This window comes from Globicephala melas, chromosome 4 (genome assembly GCF_963455315.2).
Source record: "Globicephala melas chromosome 4, mGloMel1.2, whole genome shotgun sequence".
In the NCBI taxonomy this organism is placed as follows: domain Eukaryota; kingdom Metazoa; phylum Chordata; class Mammalia; order Artiodactyla; family Delphinidae; genus Globicephala; species Globicephala melas.
Genome location: NC_083317.1, coordinates 54,137,891 through 54,158,475, shown reverse-complemented (window position 1 = coordinate 54,158,475; position 20,585 = coordinate 54,137,891). Strand labels below are relative to the sequence as shown.

The window sequence follows — 20,585 nt, the reverse complement described above, 5'->3', positions numbered from 1 at the left end:
GCTTGGGATGATTTAAGAAATAATTAACAAGCAAATGTGAATATGGCAACGTGTTCGACAAAGAAGAGGTACTTTTATCCTGGGCCGGAACCTCAACATTACAATTCAACAGGAGCCAAGACGGGTACAGGGCACTACGCAGTGGTACAAAGGCCGTGCTGGCAGCACAAGAGGCAGTGTAAGGGAGAGAGTGAGTAGGAGCGTGGCCTCCTTAGAGTGAGCTGGAATGGAATGCCAGCTCCACCACTTACCGGAAGAATGACCTTGGGCAAGTTGCCGAGCCTCTGAGACTCAATTCCCTCATCTAAAATGGAGATGATAATTCCTCCCTCACAGGCTGTTTCAAGGTGGAAAGAGAGGAACCACTGGATTCAACTGCTTAAAAACTGAGGGTGGGGAGGAACTCTACCTAATTATCCTCATGATTTTTATTTTCATACCTCATTTTAAATGAAAAGCCAAAGTAACGTTCACAGTTTCTAACCCCTTCCATCTTTATACGCTTTCTTCAATAAACACAGGCTCTGGCTTTTCTTCAAACTGTGATTCTTCAACAAACTTCTTTATCCATTAATACTACACCGTGTCCCAGAGTTGGTATAAATATGCAAAATCAAATTATGAAAATTAAATTGAAACAAAAGGAATCTGTAGAAATAAATATTTTAAATAAATTTCTTTTGTGTCAGACCTTAAATCTATTAAATAAAAAGAAAAGGTTTGGGAGATCGAATGCAATCAACCTTTTATCATTCTCCCACAGTACAATAATTAAGTAGGCCTCTTTACTCTTAGGGAACTTTGAGATAAGATCCTAACAAATAAAACTTTTCTACTATGTAAAATATGAGTTGAATAATTGATCCTGTCGTTATTTTTGGATATAAATGTCTTCTCTTGTAAAGTTGGCAGCAGTGCCATATTGAATTCTCTAACTGGCCTGTGAAACGTTCCTTTTCTACAGAGTGCCAAGTTAAAATGCCTTTTAAATTTACAAAGAAAAAAACTTTAGCACTTCCCATCACTTCTTTGAAAACACCAGTTGATATCACATTATAATATATGTCCTAGAAATGGGTGTAGCTTAGATATTCAGATATCAATTCATATTTTCCAATTAATTTTCATTACAGTTTCAGAAATATGTCTCACAGGAAAAAAAAAATGGCCCCAACACATAATCCAAATCTCACTTAAGAATCCTAATATACACTTCAAAGCACATTCTTTGTCCGTGTGTGGTTGCTATGCATTTAATTTTCCACCACAAGCTGTAAAAAAGTTAAGTCAAATGGACAATCATTCCACATGATCTGAGAACACTTATTTAAATATACAAATAGATTTAAATACACCAGAAATTTACGGCCCATTCCACTGATATCTTATAGCCCACAGGACACTGACAATTAAACAACCATATTGTCTATGCCACTGTCGTTCCAGGTATTTACAATAAGTTATCAGGTTGAAAGTAAAAACAGAAAAAAAAAATCATAGTTTAAATAAGATAAATTCTGCTCTTCACCATGGCAGTTCTCTAGAGGAATGGTCAGAATACAGGGTTTTTTGTCTCAGGGGAGCTACTGCAAACTCAGTAACTCGGGTCCAGCCACTTGACAACGTTGAACCTGTTTCCTCATCTGCAAAAATGGGACTAATGATACCCTCCTATCTACTTCACAGCATAAAGAGCAAATAAGATGTCACTGAAATCACAGTGTAAACTCTAGATTGCAATAACAAGTGTAACATATAATACTCTTGTGCCTTTAAGGGTGACAAACTTACAATAAAGAAAGACTTGATGACTAATGACCAAAAGGATGAGAGCAAAGAAGTTTTAACAGTTTAAGTCTTTATTTGGAGACTATGCTAAAGATGCTGGAGGGCTCTCAGAGAAAATTTTTATTCAGCTCTAGGAAGCTTGGGCAGACTAAATTGTTTTTGTAAGGGCAAAGGGAAACTCGCTGTGCTTACTACAAGACATCAGAAATGCAAATTAGAGCACAGTAATTTATTAATTGTGCAGATGTGAAACTGCTTTAAATAAACATGCCCTAAATGAGATTGAACTGCAGAGGGGGTAAAGGGGTACCTGTTTTGACTGGTGTGTCAGAGCCAAAGAAGGATGCCTTCGTCTGGCCAGCTTCTAAAGGAGAGAGCTAATGCCATAGCTGCTTCTCAGGGGAAATGTTTGTTCCCCCCAACTCTGACAACACTCAATAAAATGCATGACAGGTTTATTTTACGATCACAAAACTAGAATTTTTAGCACCTTTTAAAGAGGAAGTCTGAATAAGAAAATTCCAAAAATAGGAGTAAAAATACTAACTACCTTGTTTTATTTATTTGTAAATAAATTCAGTCCTAATTGAAATAGTATACATGAGGGTGATCCATGACATATGCCAGCATTAGTGATGAGGGAAGAAGGTATAGGATGATAGCTTATAAAAAATAATTCTATCACAAACCCCATTTTCTTCATTGATAATGTGTCGATAGAAGTATGTTAATAATGACATTTAAATAAACAGCTAAATATGATTTGGCAGTTGTGGTCACCAGAGCACCTCTGTGCAGGCAATACTGCCAAGGCTTAAAACCATGTCTGCGTATGAGGTAATCCCAGAATCGTTGGCTTTGCTTCAATCAGGGCAGGATTCATTTACAGGCCTCTGATCTTTACACTAATCCATTCCTGTACCTTGCAGAATCTCCTATATCTAGTACATAGTATAAAACAGAGCAATTCAACATAAATGAATCAGACACCTACTATGCTGTTCTACGAACTGTGGGTACAAAGATAAGTAAAATCCAGATCTTACTGCTTAAGAGGGTCACAGTTTTTAAGATCTGAGGCTACCAAAGTCATTCCTCTGAGATGTTCTTACTAACACTGTGACCCCCTCCCCCCATTGGCTGTATTTTTCTGCCTACTGATAGCCAGTCTATCTCCATATACTGTCCTGCTCTAGGGGACCTCCTGGAATTTACCTTTTCATGCCCATCTACGGCCTCTGGCAGATACCTCATGCTGAGCTACACACTGTCCACCCCCTTAACTCAGTCAACTAATATTTTTTGAGTCCCTACACTTTTACAGGTATGGGAGATACAGCAACAAACAAAAATTATCTCCATTCTTATCAGATCCCTCATGCTGAGCTAGACTCTGTCCTCATCCCTACAAATTAGCCTAATTCTGCCTATTCATTCAACAGTATCCACTGCACTCCTACCATGATCTAGCTGCTGAGGATACGGCAGTAAGCAAAACAAAGTCTTTGAGCTCATGGAATTTATGGAAATTTGGTGTGACACTGCCCAATTTTGACCTATGGTCTCCAAAATGGAGTTCCTGAGCCCCAAAACATGAGTAAGACTTAGCCCACTGGAGTAGGTAAGAAGGAAATAATATAATTTTTCTTTACATTCAATTTATTTTTTATTTCTAAGCATTTATATTTTATTACATTAAATAATATATTAACAGCCCAGTATACGTAAGTTATAAATAAATGTACAGATATTGAAGATATATGCTCCAATTCTTTTACTGAAGGGAATAGCACTTAAAAAGTCTGGAGACCATTGGCTTGGATGATGACACAACTGCAGGGAACTGTTTGGCCAAGATGGGGTTAGCCTGGGCTTTCCAATAGCCTGGTTCATTTTTCTCTGACAGACCCAAGTAAGCATTCTGGCAAGGATGCCTAAACATTAAGCTAAACAACCAAAGTTCACGTCCATCCCAATTTCCCTCCCTAATTATCTCCTAACAACAATATCCTCATCATCCCTGTGTCCCATGGATATTATAGCATCTTTATTTTCTATTCCACATTTGGTATGTGTATGTCATTACGATACTAGAAACAACCTGAAGCCAAAGCTATTACCATTTTATTCTGCAAGCCCCAGAATTCCTAATCCAGCTTTACACATAATGGATAGTCAATAAACACATGCTATATAACTGAATATATGGAACCCAGAATTACCAAACAGATATAATAGAGGCCAGTCATTTGCTTTACCAAAGATTGCTCTCCTTTATAATGATCAGTACTGTATCCCTTTAAGCAGCTCTCCTCTGTGTAACTTTACAGATCACTGATTACTATTAGGACCTGGCAATGGTAAAGCTTCAAGTAACCACTGCTAATTGAAGATCAATTATAAATACATATGAAATGTTCTGAAATTATAGTTTGTCAATAAGAATACATAGTTAATTTTGAAAAACTAAGTAAGTCAAAACTTTTCAGGAAAACATCTTTAACGATGAAAAGTACCAATCACCCTAATACTTAAGACCTATATATTAGACTTCATGATCATCTAGCTGTATTTGAAATATATGTCAGGAATGATATAGTTACCTTAAAAAATATTAAAGAAATAAAATCCACCACTGATTCATGATCACAGTTCCTTATGTAGTAAACTCACCACTCTGTGTGTGAGACCAGATCCTCAGACGTATAACTCTACGCCCATTCCTCAAGACCCACTCCCAAGACCTTTCAAGCTACAGAAGGCTTTTGTATGGATTTAAATGTATGCAGAGGCTGTATGTAGAAAATCATTAAAACTTTTTAAAACCCTGGGCCTTACAACATATCTGAACATGTTGTCTGGGACAACAAAGAATGTATAGCACCAAATGAGACAAGAATGCATACCCATATACAAAATTTATTTAAAAAATTCATTATTACCATGAGGACTAGTAAATAAGGTCCGAATAACTGTACTTCCACGATGCCAAACAGCCCCATGACAGAGAACGGAAGAAAGACTAACAAACCACTCTTCTGTGTGTCTCCGTTCCTCTTTGCTTCTTTAATGTAAACATTAGGGTCATTATCAATGTTGTGAGCTTATGAAGAAATATTTTCCCAGATCAGTTTCTTCCTTATGATTTCACTTATGAATGTATTTGCTTGTTATTAAAGTACCCAGGGTTGGCATCTGGAACACTGAGCAGTTTACAAACAAGGTTTTAATCTAAACTGTGTTGATGTCCAGAAATGACCAGTCAAAAGGGAGCCATAAATAAAACCGGGTGAAAATGCATACATTCTGAGGTGTAATAAACATAAAAGTCATGATTTTAAAACGCGATACTGAAGGTCTGATCAAGTCAAAGGGAAATCCAAAGACCAGAACCCAGATTACTAAACATAAAAGAGAAAGAAGACCAAACTCATGTGTGCCCTCCAGGTCATGGCTTACTAAGCCATGAGAGAAACCACAGCGTAAATACAGGTTGAAAACATCCTGGAAAACCTGAAAATTGCTTGATGGAAGCACTGGGCATAATTTTTAATCTATAATCTCTCATGGATAGAAAAGTACATTTTTACCTCTTCAGAATCTCACGTGTGTTTAATAACTGGGCTTGAGATCTTATTAATATATATATTTCTAACCAGTATAATTTATCTAAGTAAGAATAAGTGTTAGCTGTAGTAGTTTATATTTTTATTGGAATGTGAACACAGTTCAAACTTATTCTGTTTACTATACTTTTAACATGACTTGGTATACAGTACGTGGAATCCTCAAACCCTACCCTTTACTTCAAAAGTGTTGTCATTACAGATTGTGACATTAATAGCAATAAACAAAAAAGTAAAAATAAATAAAAACAAAGTCCAAAACTCTTGAATGAAACATAACAACATAAATTGAAAACTTCATCCAAAAAAAAAAAAAAAATTCACTGGCTTTTGAAATAGACTAAAAGCAAAAAGAATGTACTAATAAGTAAATAAAAGCCAAATCAGGGTTAAAAGTCTAATTTTTAAAATCCACTCCAGTGCTTGGGCCAAACTAGTTTACAACCCTAATGACAATTAGGACAAATACAGTGCCACAGGAAGAAACCCCTGCTGTATTTCAATGTCAGCTCCTACGTTGGAATTAGCCAGTGTTTTAGTGGTTTTTACTCAGTATTATTTTAGGCCATATCTGTTAGAACAATTAGCACAGAATAATTTATATTATGTATATTTACATCTACTGAACTTTTCCAGCCAGTAGAAGACACTTACTTTGAGGATAAGGGTTGTTCTATACTTACCTTTTATATTCTCAAAGTTTAAATCAGCATCAATACACTGTAAGTACCAGTGAATTAAATCAGTAGTAGTTTTTGCTACCTGAATCTCACCTACACTTGACCAAATTATTTAACATGCAAAATGGTCTTTGAACATGACCCAAGAAAGCAAGTCAAAAGAAAAGTGTCAGATGCCATAAAACGTACTCAGTTTACCAGCCTACCTGAATGAGAACAGTATGGAAGTGGTTTATTGTGGGGGGATGAAAGACAAGAAATGGAGAGCCTGACACACCCCGGGCAAAGCATCATGCAGCTAGAACCATGCAAGAGCACTCTTCGTAAGATTATCATCCACAAAAGCTACTTTGCCAAAATAGAAAAATACCCTATTTCTATGTTTCATGGATCAGGGAAAAAGAAAAGCCATTTAAAAAGAACAAACTTTGTATCTTCTATATCTGAATCAGGCTCTGACTTTGCTGAATTTGCAAAGAAAAGAGAACTTAATTTCACATGAATAGGGCTCAGTACAAAAAAAGCAATGGGTTACTTTGTATTTTTTTAAATGATTTGCTACTTGTATAGAAATGTGTAATTTATAAAATCTTTTCTACTTATCATAGCAGAAATAAGTTTCTTAGGTAAAATAAATCAAAAGTACCCATAGACCATTTTGAAAACTGGTAACTTCTGATTAACCCTCTAATCCATGTTTGCTCATTAAGACACTCTGAAATGAAGTCTATGAATCTGCTTATTAATTTTTTCCACAAATACTGAATTTCTTTTCAAAGCAAATGCCAGAAAACTATTTTATAACACTATCCATGTTAAACTGTTAAATTCCTTTTGTAAAATATATTCAGATTAAGTACTTAAAAGTACCAGAGTAAAAACATATAGAATATTCAGTGAGAAAAACTCCTCATGATGAATGATGATTGCTACTGACATACCAAAGGAATTAATAAGTAGTGAAACCAGTAACTGTTATTAGACATTTCTGTACTAGATATACCAAACAGAAAGAAAGTTCACTAAATATCAGTTTATAAACTAAGTTTGAAGTCGGTTTTGTCTTTGACTGTGACCTCACAGATGAAAACTGACAGCTGGCCCCAGCTCAGAGACTTTCTCATCTACCTCTCTTAAGACTGATAGAGAACAGTGTTCCAAGCCCTATCACTTCAAAATGAAGACGATTTCTCTTTTGGGAGAAAGAAAAATTGGAGGGAATTCTTGGCTAAAAGTTGCCTCAAAACTTTCATTTCTAACCTTTTGGAATGTGGTCCTCAAGGCAGGTAAATACAAAACAAGCCCAGGAGACAGTGGCACTGCAGACAGGCATTCTAAGCCTGGCACAGCCACTTGCTAGCTGTGTGACCTCAGACAAACTACTTAACCTAAGACTTAGTTTCCTCCTCATTAAAACAGGGTCACCTCTCCTCAGAAAGTTGTTGTGAAAAATAAACAAAGTAGTAAAAATAAAACTTGTATTGATACTTCACAAGGCAGCCCTCAGTCCAAATATCTTTCTCCCGAGGGGTACAGCTCAGTGGCAGAGCATCTGACTGCAAATTATCTTTCTCCCTTCCTCCCAAAGAGAAATACTATTTGGGCAACTCTTCTAAAAACTGCTTTCAATTTTCCCTTAAATATAATTGAAACCATGTAATCACACTATCACCTTAAAAAACAAAAATGATTGGATAAGGAACTTACTTCATAAAAACAACAGGTGCCTTTACTTCACAGAGCCCTGCGAAAGGCTCCACATGATCCCTTCCTAACTGACACATACGTAGAGACTGTGTAAGTCTCCAATTCATATATCAACAACTTTATGATAATACGTAGGGATGAATACTAAAAGGACTCAAAAACTACAAACAAATCTTTAAAATCAAATAATGGTAAATTAAAAAAAAGTTCAACCCCACATCCCATTCTCAGACATTTCTAGGCAGTATCCCGGATGCACATTAGTGAATATAATAATCACCTGAGAGAAACAGGACAGAGAGATAAAGGGGGAGGGGAGGGAGGAGAGGGAAGGAAGAATGCGAGAGAATGAAGAAAATGGTAACTTCAGTAACTTAAAGTATAATCAGAGTTTGACAGCTGGGTGTAGAGAATTATTTTCTCATTTTGTTACATGCTCCACCACATTCCCTTTGCAGTCAATGAGAACTCTACCCTTGGGTGAGTTTTGAGAGGTGCACCAAAAGCTGGAAAACAAGTCAGCATTCTTTATTATTAAAAGAATCAGCACTGCTAATAAGACTCCCTCTGAATCACTCAATCTGTAGCTTTCCTACACCAAAGGATGTAGTCAAATCAACAAACAATAAAAGACAGAAAACTTTCTTTAGCCATTAACAGTTTTAATCTACCAAATGAAGACTGATTTAAGTCTTACCATAACAATAGTTCAGACACAGCTATTACTTTATTCCTAGGGTGTCATATAGACTCTTCCTCACATCATACTTTTCAATTTTTATAGTGGTTTTTATAGGAAATTAGAAGTACAGATGAAAGATCTTGACTCAGCATTTCACAGTTATTTATTGAAAATAAAGATACCTAGAACCTATACAAAACAATAAAACCCAGAGACATTCTCACCTGAGAGGAGACCAAATTTGCAGAAAACATTTTCTATTTTTACTTTTCTGATAGAAGGAAAGAAACATGCAAGTAGCAAAGTAATAAAGGAAATATAACCCCTTCATGAAACTTCTCCTAAGAGTAAAACATAATGAAAGTAACCTAAGTTTTGCTGACCATTATGAGAAATGTTCAACATGGTAGAAATTTCAAACGTTACTGCTATCAGTGTGTTTGTGTTTGCTTTACAAAACTAAAAATTACAACAACCAAAAAAGAATCACAATGTCAAAATGGATAGACGAGGTTCAACTAGTGTGTGTATGTGTGTTTAAGCTTTCCTTATCAAAATTAGCAAAAGGATTTTCATTGAGTAAAATGGGTAGGAATACCAGATAATTTCACGCTGTGGACTAAGGAAGTTAATACAATAGGATCACAATCCCTTATAGGAAACCCTAAGGTCCAATGCTTCAGATTTTTGTGGGCTTTAAAAAGGTCAGATGGAGCATATAGTATATTTTATGTAACATTCCTAGTCCAATCTAGGATAGGGCCTCATAATCAACCATACTACTTACTACTTCTACAGCAAAATATGTGAATATTCTAAGTGGGCTTTAAAAACTATTTTAAACAGGTCCATGACACTCTGGGTCAGGTTTTGCCACCAAGTGAGTTTTGATGTCAAACTTTTGGAGGAACAAAAACTTTTTAGTTTTTCAGAGATTTTTTTAGATAGAGGATTGTGAATGTATATCCAATACCACTACAGATCAAGATACAAAGACTGTTTATTTATTTATTAGAGATGAAAAAGTATGGCAAATTAAAATTTAGCCAAGTAGGAAGATGTTCCTGGCAAATCTATCCTTACAAGTTAGGAAATACAGGGAATTCCCTGGTGGTCCAGTGGTTAGGACTCCACGCTCTCATTGCCAAGGGCCTGGGTTCAATCCCTGGCTGAGGAACTAAGATCCTGCAAACCGCACAGTGTGGCCAAAAAAATTAATTAACTACTTAATTAATTTTTTAAAGAAAGTTATAAAAAACAAAGTTATTTAATTTTAATTTATTCAAATAAAGTAAATGAACATTGAGACTACTTAAAAATGTCTATGTTAGAAGCAGTGAGTATTCAAGTTTGAGAACCCTGGTACTTGCAGTCTTTTGCACTTCCTTTGCACTTAACCACAGGTTGCATTTCCCCTGGCCTTTGATTTTCACATTGTTCAAGATTTCAGGGATTTGGAGTATTTCCCATTCATCTTCTCCTTAGTATGTCCCACTTTTTTATTTAAGTGTCATTTTGCACAATGTAATTTGTTACGCACTTCGGATATAATGCTTCTCAATCTTCATGGCTTGACACGAAGGTAAGTTTTAATTGGTTGTGAGGAGTGCCCCCAAGTAATTAGTTATGAAAAGTTAAGGTACCACAGTTTATAAAGGATTTTACATGTGCATATATGGGTGTATTTAAGGTTTTCATCATAATAACATCACTCTTGCTTGTAATGATATACTTTCTTGTTAGGGAAAGAAGTGGCTTTATCACACTGTGAACTACCTATAAAACCGACTGCATGGAACTTCCCTGGTGGTCCAATGGTAAAGAATGCGCCTTCCAAGGCGGGATGCGGGTTCAATCCCTGGTCAGGGAACTAAGATCCCACATGACGCAGAGCAATTAAGCCCAAGTGCCGCAACTACTGAACTAGCGCGCCTCAACTAGAGAGCCTGCATGCCGCAAATTACAGAGCCCACACGCCCTGGAGCCTGCAAGCCACAACTAGAGAAGAGAAAACCTGCAAGCCACAACTAGAGAGAAGCCCGCGTGCCTCAACAAAAGATCCCTCATGCCTCAGTGAAGATCCCGACTACCACAACTAAGACCCGAGGCAGCCAAAAATAAAATTAATTAAATAAATTAATAAATCTTAAAAAAAAAAACCTGCATAATTTACCTATGTCTATAACCAGGGAAATCATAGTGTCCCATGCGTAAACATTAGTCGCATGTGTCTTGGTAGAAAAGAGAATTGATGCTCTAAGACATTCCAAGATGTATCAAAGTCACCAGAGGGAATGTCCAGTGCTGTCAACTAACCACTCTGAACTGTGTACTGTCCTGTGCTATGTCTTTTTAAAGAGGTGGGAGGAGCACTTGAAGGAGCACTGTACTTAAATGTGGCATGCCTCAGTTGTTTTTTTCTTTTTTTCCTCCTGGTTATTCTTATTATTTCCTTCAGTAACAACTTGTTTGTCCAGCACCTCATATCCAGTTAAAAATGCACCAGTGTTTCATGATATCAGAGTTGAAAACTACTTTGGAGGAAACAAAAATTAAAAGGCACAGCCTTGTGAAATTTCAAACTTAGTGGGAGTTGGGGTGAGATGAGATGTACTGAATAACTATAAATCATATATTATTGAGCGCTGACTGTGGATAAGGGTCATTACAGACATTATTGTCTTATGTCATTCTCATTCTGCTGCATGGTAAACATTAAGATGCCCTTTTGCACATATGATAATGGAAGTTCATTCTGAAGTGACATGCCCAAAGTCCCTCAGCTTATAAGCTAGAGAGGCAGCAAAAGTGAAACCCAGGGCTCTTTGGCTGCGAAGCCTCTGCTCTCTGTACTATACCTGCTACTATGGGACATCTACAGAGTGCGATGAGGGCCCTCTGAGTATTGTAAACATGCTGACTGAAATACAGCCATAGAATCTTGAGGCTCTGGAAGGGACCTCAGCAGTAAATGAACTCTAAGCCCACATTCAAGTATGTGACTCCATTCAATCTTTTTCAATCTTTAGCCATCAGTCCCTAATACCAGAGTTCCTCAAAATATGTCAGAGGACTTCATACCTGCTTCATAATCACTGCAGTACCGTTAAAATGCATATTCCTGGGCCCTATCCCAGACACACTGAATCAGAATATGAGGATGGGGCCTGGGAAATTCCATATTTTGCAAGCAAAACTGGTGTTTTTTAAATTGTAAGTCATAAAACAAATTTAGTGAATGACACCCTGTGTTTTTTTTTAATAAAATTGTTTGGAACAGATTAGATTTATAAAGATTAGATAGGAACAGAAAACATTAGAGCACTGCTCTTAGTACTGTTTCAGGAAACTTTCGTTCCAGGTTTTTTTATGTGGATTGGAATATAAAAGGTATTTCTCACCATAGATCTCAAAAACATTTGAGAAATACAGCTGCTTTAAACAACTTTTATCCTCATTCTCATTTGTCCTTTGAAATAAGTTATCAACCTTTTTTAAAATTATTCCCTTTACACAATATCCAAACTTCTATGTCCTTTTCAGGATCTCAGTTATTCCAATCCAGGATTTTCTGTTTTATTCCCTGATCTTTTCACCCAAGGGCTATATTTAACTATTGGTTTAATTATTTAATCAATATTTTACAATATTTTTCACTTTTCTAAGATTTCATAAAATCCAATTCATTCTTAATCATTTTTACTTCGTATTTTACACAACCTCCTCACTATCTGAAGTTATTTTACTATCTAGATCCTGGATCTGACTCACATATATTAACTTATTAAGTTTATATTTTGGAAGGTGTGCCAATGCTTCATGGTCTATATTTAATCCTTTAAGTCTTTCATTCCCTTAGTCTTTCATTTTCTATTTATATATACTATTAGATAGAATTCTTTACTGGCTTGTCTTCTTTTGAATTTCCGTTGTGTAACTGGTACTTATTTCAATTTTCACTTTATCTTTTTCTTTGAAAGAAAAAAAAAAGGAAAGAAAACAATCCCCATTAAGACATGAGGATTTTCTGGGTATATCTTTACAGTTATAAAATGATGTCCTGGCATTTTAAGAAACTATAATTGCCTTCTAAGGGATAATATGAACACATATGAATGTTGAGTGAAGCTGAACTCAAAAAGTGCTTTCCTCAGGTATGACTTAAAATACAGAAATCTCTACAATCCGACACAGTATGTGATGACTGCCCCTGAGGTAGTACAAACCCACTGATGGAATTACAGTCACAGAATCTTCAAGCTGGAAAAATGTCCATTCAGTCATTAACCTTAGTCCTTACCACCTTTGGAGCAGTGTTTCTCAAAGGGTAGCTGAGGACCCTCTGCATCCAATTTACTTGGGGCACATGATAAAAATGAAGCAGTGGGACTTCCCTGATGGTGCAGTGGTTAAGAACCCGCCTGCCAATGCAGGGGACATGGGTTCGAGCCCTGATCCGGGAAGATCCCACATGCTGCAGAGCAACTAAGCCCGCACGCCACAACTACTTGAGCCTGTGATCTAGAGCTCGAGAGCCACAACTACTGAGCCTGTGCTCTAGAGCTTGAGAGCCACAACTACTGAAGCCCATGCACCTACAGCCCTCGCTCCGCAACAAGAGAAGACGTGGCAATGAGAAGCCCGTGCATCGCAACAAAGAGCAGCCCCCACTCGCCGCAACTAGAGAAAGCCCGCATGTGAAGACCCACCACAGCCAAAAATAAATAAAATAATTAATTTTTTTAAAAGTGAGGCAGTGAAATTACAATGTTTTTATAATTTGGGTTTGTTTTCATTTCATAGTGAGAGGAAGGAAGCTGACTAAAAATACAGGAGAGATACCACTCAGACCTATTTTAAAAGGTGCCCTTGGTAGTGAAATGTTGAAAAACAAGGTGGATTTCAAACTACGAGTTCAAGAAAAGTGTCTTCTTCTTAAGATAAATACTTGCTTAAATTTAAATTTTAAAATATAGGTATGCCACACTGGTGGTGATGCAATATGCCAAAATCAACTGCCTATATTTAGTAATTCAGAACATTTAAAAACACAATCTTAAACATTTCTGCACTCTTGCAAGAGACTAATAATTTCAGGGATTTCTGTTAGTACAGCAAAAACAGGCACATCTATAATGAGGCTATATTCAAAAAGTTCTTTTAATAGGGTGGAACTGTGAAGTCTTTATTACTTCTATTAAAGATTTCTAATATTAAAGTAATTGATATTCATGGTAAGATCCCATTAAAACTATGGCCCTTGCTTTACCCATGCTCTTTATGAAATGTAGGAAAACGTAAACATTAAGTATACTGGCTGATGATTAATAATTAAAAATTATGTTTGTAATTTTACTGAAAAATATGGCTGTATAAATACTTTAGCTGCTGAATTAGATTTTCATGAGTTGTGCCACATTTTAAGGCTGTTGTTCCTTCTTTAACTATATACAAAAAACATTATCAATTACATAGTTACTTACAGCACAAGCAAACTATAATTATATGTTCATCCTAGCTTTCACTCAAAGCTATGTTATAAATTCAATGTCTAAACAAATCTGTTCCAATGGATGAAGTATAAAGATCAGGTCTGTAAGGTCAAAGACAGTATACACTTTTCAAGTTGTACAGCAGAGCTATATATACATTAAAAGCAGAGCTACCTCACAAACTCCTAAACCCGGAACTTTTTAAAAAAAATTTGGATATAAAGATCAAGGTGGATATAAAAAAAAGAAAGGTGTCAAAATTTCAAAATGTGTTAGTATCTTAGTCCCTAGGGGAAGATTCTACCTAAAACCGCCACAGTACCTCCAAAGACGTACCACTAAGAAACAACATAGATGAACCCCCTTTTCAATAGCTAGCTTTAAATGTGAAATGCAAATTAAGACTTCAGCTTCAGAACTTAATAGAGATATGCAGAATAATAAAATGAGAAGTTTGAAAACTCTTGGCAATGTAGAAGCAAAACCTTTATCTAAAATCTTATTTTGAAAATTAAGCCTCAAATCCAATAAATACATTTTAGATGCAAATAACTTGTAATTCATTGTCGGCGTGACTTTTAAAATCACTACTTCAAATTTTATACTATAAAAACTACTCTGATTTCAAAGACCAAGACTTTTCTTGAAAACATTGTTTTAATGAAGCAGTTATTTGATATCTCAAAGAAATGCAAGAGCTCATCAGATCGCTTTTATTCTGGAAATTACCTATTCCCATTTTAAATTTTGAATTGGTCAAATATATTTCGACGGCAAAAGAACTAGCATTAAAAGTTTGCTCCAGTGAACAAAATAACGTGCCTCACATGTATAAATGTGGTGTTCTTCAGTAATCAGGAATGCATTTTGAATACTCTTGCCATATGTTCAAAAATGAAAAACTTCTCTTGCAAAGAAGCTTTTAAAAAAAAAATACGCTGAAATCCACATATTTTGGTGTGTATTAAATTCATCTTACAGACCCATCTCATTCTGACCACTCCAATTGGCCTGTTATGCATGTGACATATTAGGAGGCTCTTCTATCTGAAATAACACGATATTTTACATTCCATTAAAAAATGCTGGACACAGAACTTCTATTATATATCATCTAAGGTTCTCAACAATGTCAAAGTACATTTTGCTACCATACAGAAACTACCAGAAAGGCCTGGTCTTCAAAACTCAATTCCTCTCAATACTAAGACAATCTTTTAGTAACATACACAATATGCCAGCAAGCCAGGAAACAAAATAAGGTCCCTTTGCTTTTTCTTTTATGGAAAACTGAATTCAAGTCCATTTTCATTCACAAAATACAGTCTGTCTTCATTATGGTAATATTACAAAGCACCAAAGCTGATTTACACGATTTCGTACAACCAGTTTTCTTAACGTATCAGCAACTTAAAGTACCTGAGGTGTTTCTGACAATGGAGGGGCAAAATTACACATTGGTTTTCTGCAAGTTTGGGCTCACCATGCGGCTTTCAAATGTTAAACCCTCAGTTTTCACCCAGAGGGTTACTTCTCACAACCACACTTTTAAGGCACTTACTGTCCCACATGTTATTTCACCAACTTTTCCATTTGGGAGGCATATATCTGAAAAAGGCACTTAGTGTCAGATTTCAAAGTTGCTATTTATTATATATACAGACTGTTAAAATGCACTCAATTTCTCCAAATATATAAATTTTGACAAAAATTACTATCAATTAGGACAGTTATTTGCCTTTTGAATCAAGCTGGTACACTAAATGCTAAATTTACTATATTGCCCAGTCCACCCTCCCCCCACTAAAAAGGCAACTGTCACAAACAGCACAAGTTCCCTAAGAAAGAGAGCCCAGGAAAGAGTAAGCAAATGTCAGTCACTGTAATTTAGAGAGGTCTTCTGAGCAATGACTCCTTGGGTTTTTAATAATTCTCTCTACTCACAAGCTACAATCTTTCTACAATATTATCTAGCATTAAATTTCCTAGGCCTTCAACTCTACGTAAAATTTTATTATCAATTAAAAAAGATAAGTTTTCAAATGACACTTGCAGGAAAATGTGAAATGCACATTTCAACTATCTTAAAATAATAATAACTATAGCTGAATTGTAAATACTAGAAATCATAAATTGACTTCTGCTATGGGAAACTTAGCAAGACAAGTTTCTGGGATGCTGCAAACCCAATAAGGCATCTTCTTATGTGTACAGTAAGAACCCTTATGTCATTACTAATACCATCCAGCTTCCCTGTATGAAGAGTTTGCATACTTACCCAGGAAGGCAAATGGAAAGTACACAGGGAGGAAGATGAACTGCAGCAAAGCCTTTGTCATATGATAGTGACCTATAAAGTATCAAATAAAGGTACATCATCAGTGTGGTAGAGCTCTACAACTGAGTCCCAACTCCTGCAACATCTGTGAAGGAAGGACCCCGAAACCCAGGAGTCCAGCTCCCCACCAACCCCTCCTTCTCACCATCCCCACCTCTACGCTCGAACTGTGGGGCAATAAAGGCAAAGAAGCTCCCTGTATTCAAAGGGCAGAGGCTGAGGGGAGGGTAGCCCAGCTGGCATTCTAGGGTGTCTCCAGCACACTTGCCCCCTACTCCCGGTATGTACAAGGCAGCTGATCCATCCTGCAAACCCAAAACCCACATCGTGATCATTCATCAACTTGCACAAGTGATCGCCGCCCCCAGGACAAATGCACCAGGAACCAAATCATGGCAATCGATAGGCAGTCCGAGCCTCCCCGTGCCCAGGAGCCGGCAGGAGGTAGCAGGGCGACGGCAGCAAATCCAGCAGATCCAGGTAGCGCAGCCCTCAGCCCTGCAGACCTGGGCGGCCACAAATGTCGCCCCAACGCCCGGCCCCGGTCACAATCCCGAGATTGGAGATCGGAACCGAGCGGGGAAACACATTCACCAGAGCCCCCGGCGTCAAGTGCAGGGCCACCAGGTCTTCGAGGTCGGGGTGGGGGGAGCTGGAAAACGGAGAGGGAGGAAGGGAGCGAGGGATCCCACCCCGGCTTTGTTGCTGGTCACCATCAAGTTTGCATCTTAGTACAAAATGTCGATCTTTAAGGCTGACAAGACAGAGGCAGAGGGAGAAAGAGAAAGGGAATAGAGTCCATCTTGCTTTGGGGAAGAGGGGGGAGAAAAAAAAATGAAGTGCAAAGCCCACACTCCGGGCGTAAAAGTCTGCTAAACACCGTTCCATAACGGAGGAGCAACGAGTGGGGTGTCCCCGTCCCCGTGCCCGCTCGAACTGGCGGCGGTCTGGACAGAAAACACCTCCTCCCTCTCCTCCTCTTCCTCCTCCTTCCCCTCCTCCTCCTCCTCCTCCTCCTCCTCCCTCCCTCTCCTCCCTCTCCTCCTCCTCCCGCGGGCCCCGGCGAAGATCCCGCCGCCACCGCCGCTGCCTCCGCTGCCCCCCGGGGGGGCACAGCCGCTCCGCCCGGCGCTGCCATTCCGGGCTTGGACCGCGCGGCGCGCGTGGGGCCGGGAGAGGGGTGGCCGCGCGGAGACGTCCGCGCCGGGGACCCCCTGCGCCCCCTCGCCGCGGGCTGGCTACAAAAGTCGCGCGAGCCGAGGTGGCGGCGGCGCGCAGAAGAGGCGCGCGTGGGGGCCCCACGTCGCGAGTGGGCAACCCCAGGAGATGGCGAAGAACGCCCCTCCCCGCGCGGGGAAAGTACCCCGGTCCCCGGCAGCCCGGCAGCCCGGCGTCCGCGGCCGGGAGAGGAGAACTGGACGTGTCATTAGCAGGACAGGCAATGGTTTCAAAGCCCCAGGCCAATGACCATCAGCAGAGGCAGAGCTCGCTCCGTCCCCATCCCCCATCACCTCCACCCACCTTCCCCTTCGTACCCCCCCACCTCCACCCCACCTCGCGAAACTTTTCGGCGAGATCCACCTGGACTAATTTGTCCTCAAACAGTTAAAATATTGACTGGACCCTACACACCAGGAGGGAAGGAGAATGCACGCTTTATTTTCCTTTCTACCGAAAGGAAAGCAAAAAATAGCTTCTCTCTCCGTCTCTCCCTCTCCCCCCCACCCCTGTCGTACATGTTGTGTCTTAGCTTTTTGCATCGTTTCGTTTTACCTTCCTCATTTAGCTGAAATGATCGCGGATTATTTCACACATAAACGTGTTCCAGATTCCTGGATTCAGGGTCCTTGTAAATTACAGGACTCGGGTTTGGTCTCAGTTACGTTAAGTTTCATACAAGACCAAAAAATAAAAAAAAAAATAATAATAAATTGCTGAGGGTGAGCGAGCGAGACGAGGTGGAGGAGGAAAAGAAACCTCGAGTCTGATTTCTGTAATTTACTAGCGACCCGGATCGCAGCAAATAACAGGGTAACACGAGTGTGGCTTAAGAGGGCTGGGGAGCTCTTTCTAGAGGCATCGACCCCATCCCCGGATAAAGGATCTGCAAGTTTTCTGTCATCGCGACCATGCAATGCCATCACTTACCTTCAGAAATAAGACTTTAAACAGCCAAGGCCTTCCTCCTCCCCTCCACCACCGCCCCCCCCCCGCCAGCTTCGCTCTCTCCACCTTAAACTTATTGACACAACATAATCCCACATTCAAGCAAAATCCTGACACAGCCTCCCTCCTCCTCTTCCCCCTCCTCTCTTCCCTCCCGTTCTCTCGTTCGCTCTCCCTCTCGTCCTCTCCGGTTTTCTCTCGCTCTCTCTCTTGCCCTCACCCCCCGCCCCCGCCGGCTTTCCCTCCCTCTTCTCTCTCCCCTTCTCCCTCGCCCTCTTCCCCCTCTCCCCCTATTCTTCCTCCTAGCCACTCTGGCACTAAAACAGCACTTTCTCTACTCGCCGCGCATTTGGTTAGGGGTGGGGGGGTGAGAGGGCACCAATCTCCGGGGCCGGAACACCCAAATCCCAACTCTCCAGATGAACGAGCAACTGGGCTGCTGTTCCCGGTCACCGACGCAGACGAAACGTTCGATAAATCCACTGAGGGCTGGCTCCTTGTACCTTCCTCCCCTGCCCCGACTCCCCAGGCCCCACCTCCCCAGCAGCCGAGCCCAGGCTGGGCTCCACGTACTTTCGCCGAGATGAAGTTTGGGGCTCCCCAGGCGGCCAAGAGCCGCCCGCCGGCGTGAGGGCTCTGTTGTTGTTTTCCTCAGGCTGCTCCTGCCCGCGCCGCGGCTCCCGTGCCCCTCTCGGGCGGCGCTGCCTGTGTGCCGAGAGGTGCTGGTTGCAAACGCAGCCTGGCACCGGCTGGCCTACTACTCCCCAGCCCGGCCCCCAGCCTCCCGCCCGCAGGGCACTGCCTTCGCGCCCCCCGCTCGCCGCCGGCGCGGCCGCGGCGACCCTCGCCCCCGACCTCTCACGACCCAAAGTTTTGGCGGAGGGGCAAAGTGCCCGGGGAGCGGGCCGGCTGGCGGCGGCTCCGGACGCGCGGGGTTCCCTCCGTCTTCCTCAAGTCCAGCCTACCGGCTGCCGCCACAGCCGCCGCCGCCGCTGCTCCTGCCGCGGAGTCCTTGGGGCTGCAGCCCGGCGGCTCTCAAGTGAGTAGGAAAACAGAAAGTGCGGGGAGAGCGCCCGGGAAGGGCTGGGGATGGGGGGGCGCTTACCTCGCGGGCTCGCCGGGCGCGAGGGCGTGTGTGTGGCTCGCCCTCAGCGGCCAGTCAGGGGTTCTCTATGGGAAAGTGGAGAGAGAGGAGCTCGCGGAGCCGCTCTGCCTCCGCTTCACTGTACACTGCTCCACATACAGTACATGCAGCCAGGAGAGACTGAAAACACTCATTTTATATAAGGCAGCCTGCCATTGGTCCGCTCCGTGATGGACAGGCCGCGCGGCCAAACAGAAGGCCCGTTACACCCAAACACACGCACACATACACACATTTTACAGAGACACACAAAGATCATCACATTTTCTATTTTCTAATGTTCGGGACCTGTAGACAGTAGGAGAGGACAGGTAGAGAGGCCCAGCAGAGTGGGTTGCGAGCGAAAAACCCTGTTTGCACCAAGTTGCAAGGCTTGAAACTGGTGTCCTTTTGACTTGGGAGGGTTATAGTAATAAACTACAACTCCACTGGATATGGAAGTGAGGGGTTTTTTTTTTCTTTCTTTTTTTTTTAATCGTTGCCTTGTGGTGCCCCATGGAAGAGACGTGCATTGTGTTATGATTTTACAGCCTGACCTGGCTAACAAGTGGCCAGGAAAGGCTTTTATCAGCTTGGATTTCTTTTGTCAATGGGTTAACTATCACATAGGCCAAAACAGTGCAAGATAAGTTTATTAGGACTGTAAGCACTGAGGTTGTTAGTGCTTCATTCGTAGGTAAATTGAGAAAAATCAACACAACAATACACAGAAACAAAGATAAACATTTTGCTGAAATAGCCACTCTACTTTTAGCTGGTCAGAGGACTGCAGATCACCTGTGTTGGCATACAAACAGTGCTGTAAAGTAGAATAAGTCATGGAAGATCGGCTATTGCCCCTTTTCCTTAAAAATAGGCCTTTTGAATCAATATATGCAAGATATATATTTTGCATTTTATATATATATTTACTTTCCATATTTCACATCATATGTGAACATCACATGTTGGTTGACTTTGGG

At 40.3% G+C, this 20,585-nt stretch overlaps 1 protein-coding gene across 7 annotated transcripts in view; it reads right to left on the bottom strand.

Moving 5' to 3' along the window:
* Positions 1–19,720, bottom strand: part of BBX (BBX high mobility group box domain containing) — a 277,999-nt gene extending 258,279 nt beyond the window's left edge. For 4 of the 7 annotated variants that reach the window (XM_030836707.2, XM_030836705.2, XM_060298038.1 and 1 more), the window contains exons 1-2: positions 19,585–19,720; positions 16,254–16,325 (exon numbers count right to left, since the gene is read on the bottom strand). The gene's annotated coding sequence lies outside the window, so the exon portion shown is untranslated. Of the gene's footprint in view, positions 1–16,253; positions 16,326–18,461; positions 18,505–19,052; positions 19,135–19,584 lie in introns of those variants that run through there. The other 3 variants (XM_070045447.1, XM_030836711.3, XM_070045446.1) reach the window with 3 other exon arrangements.
* Between the last annotated feature and the right edge of the window lie 865 nt (positions 19,721–20,585).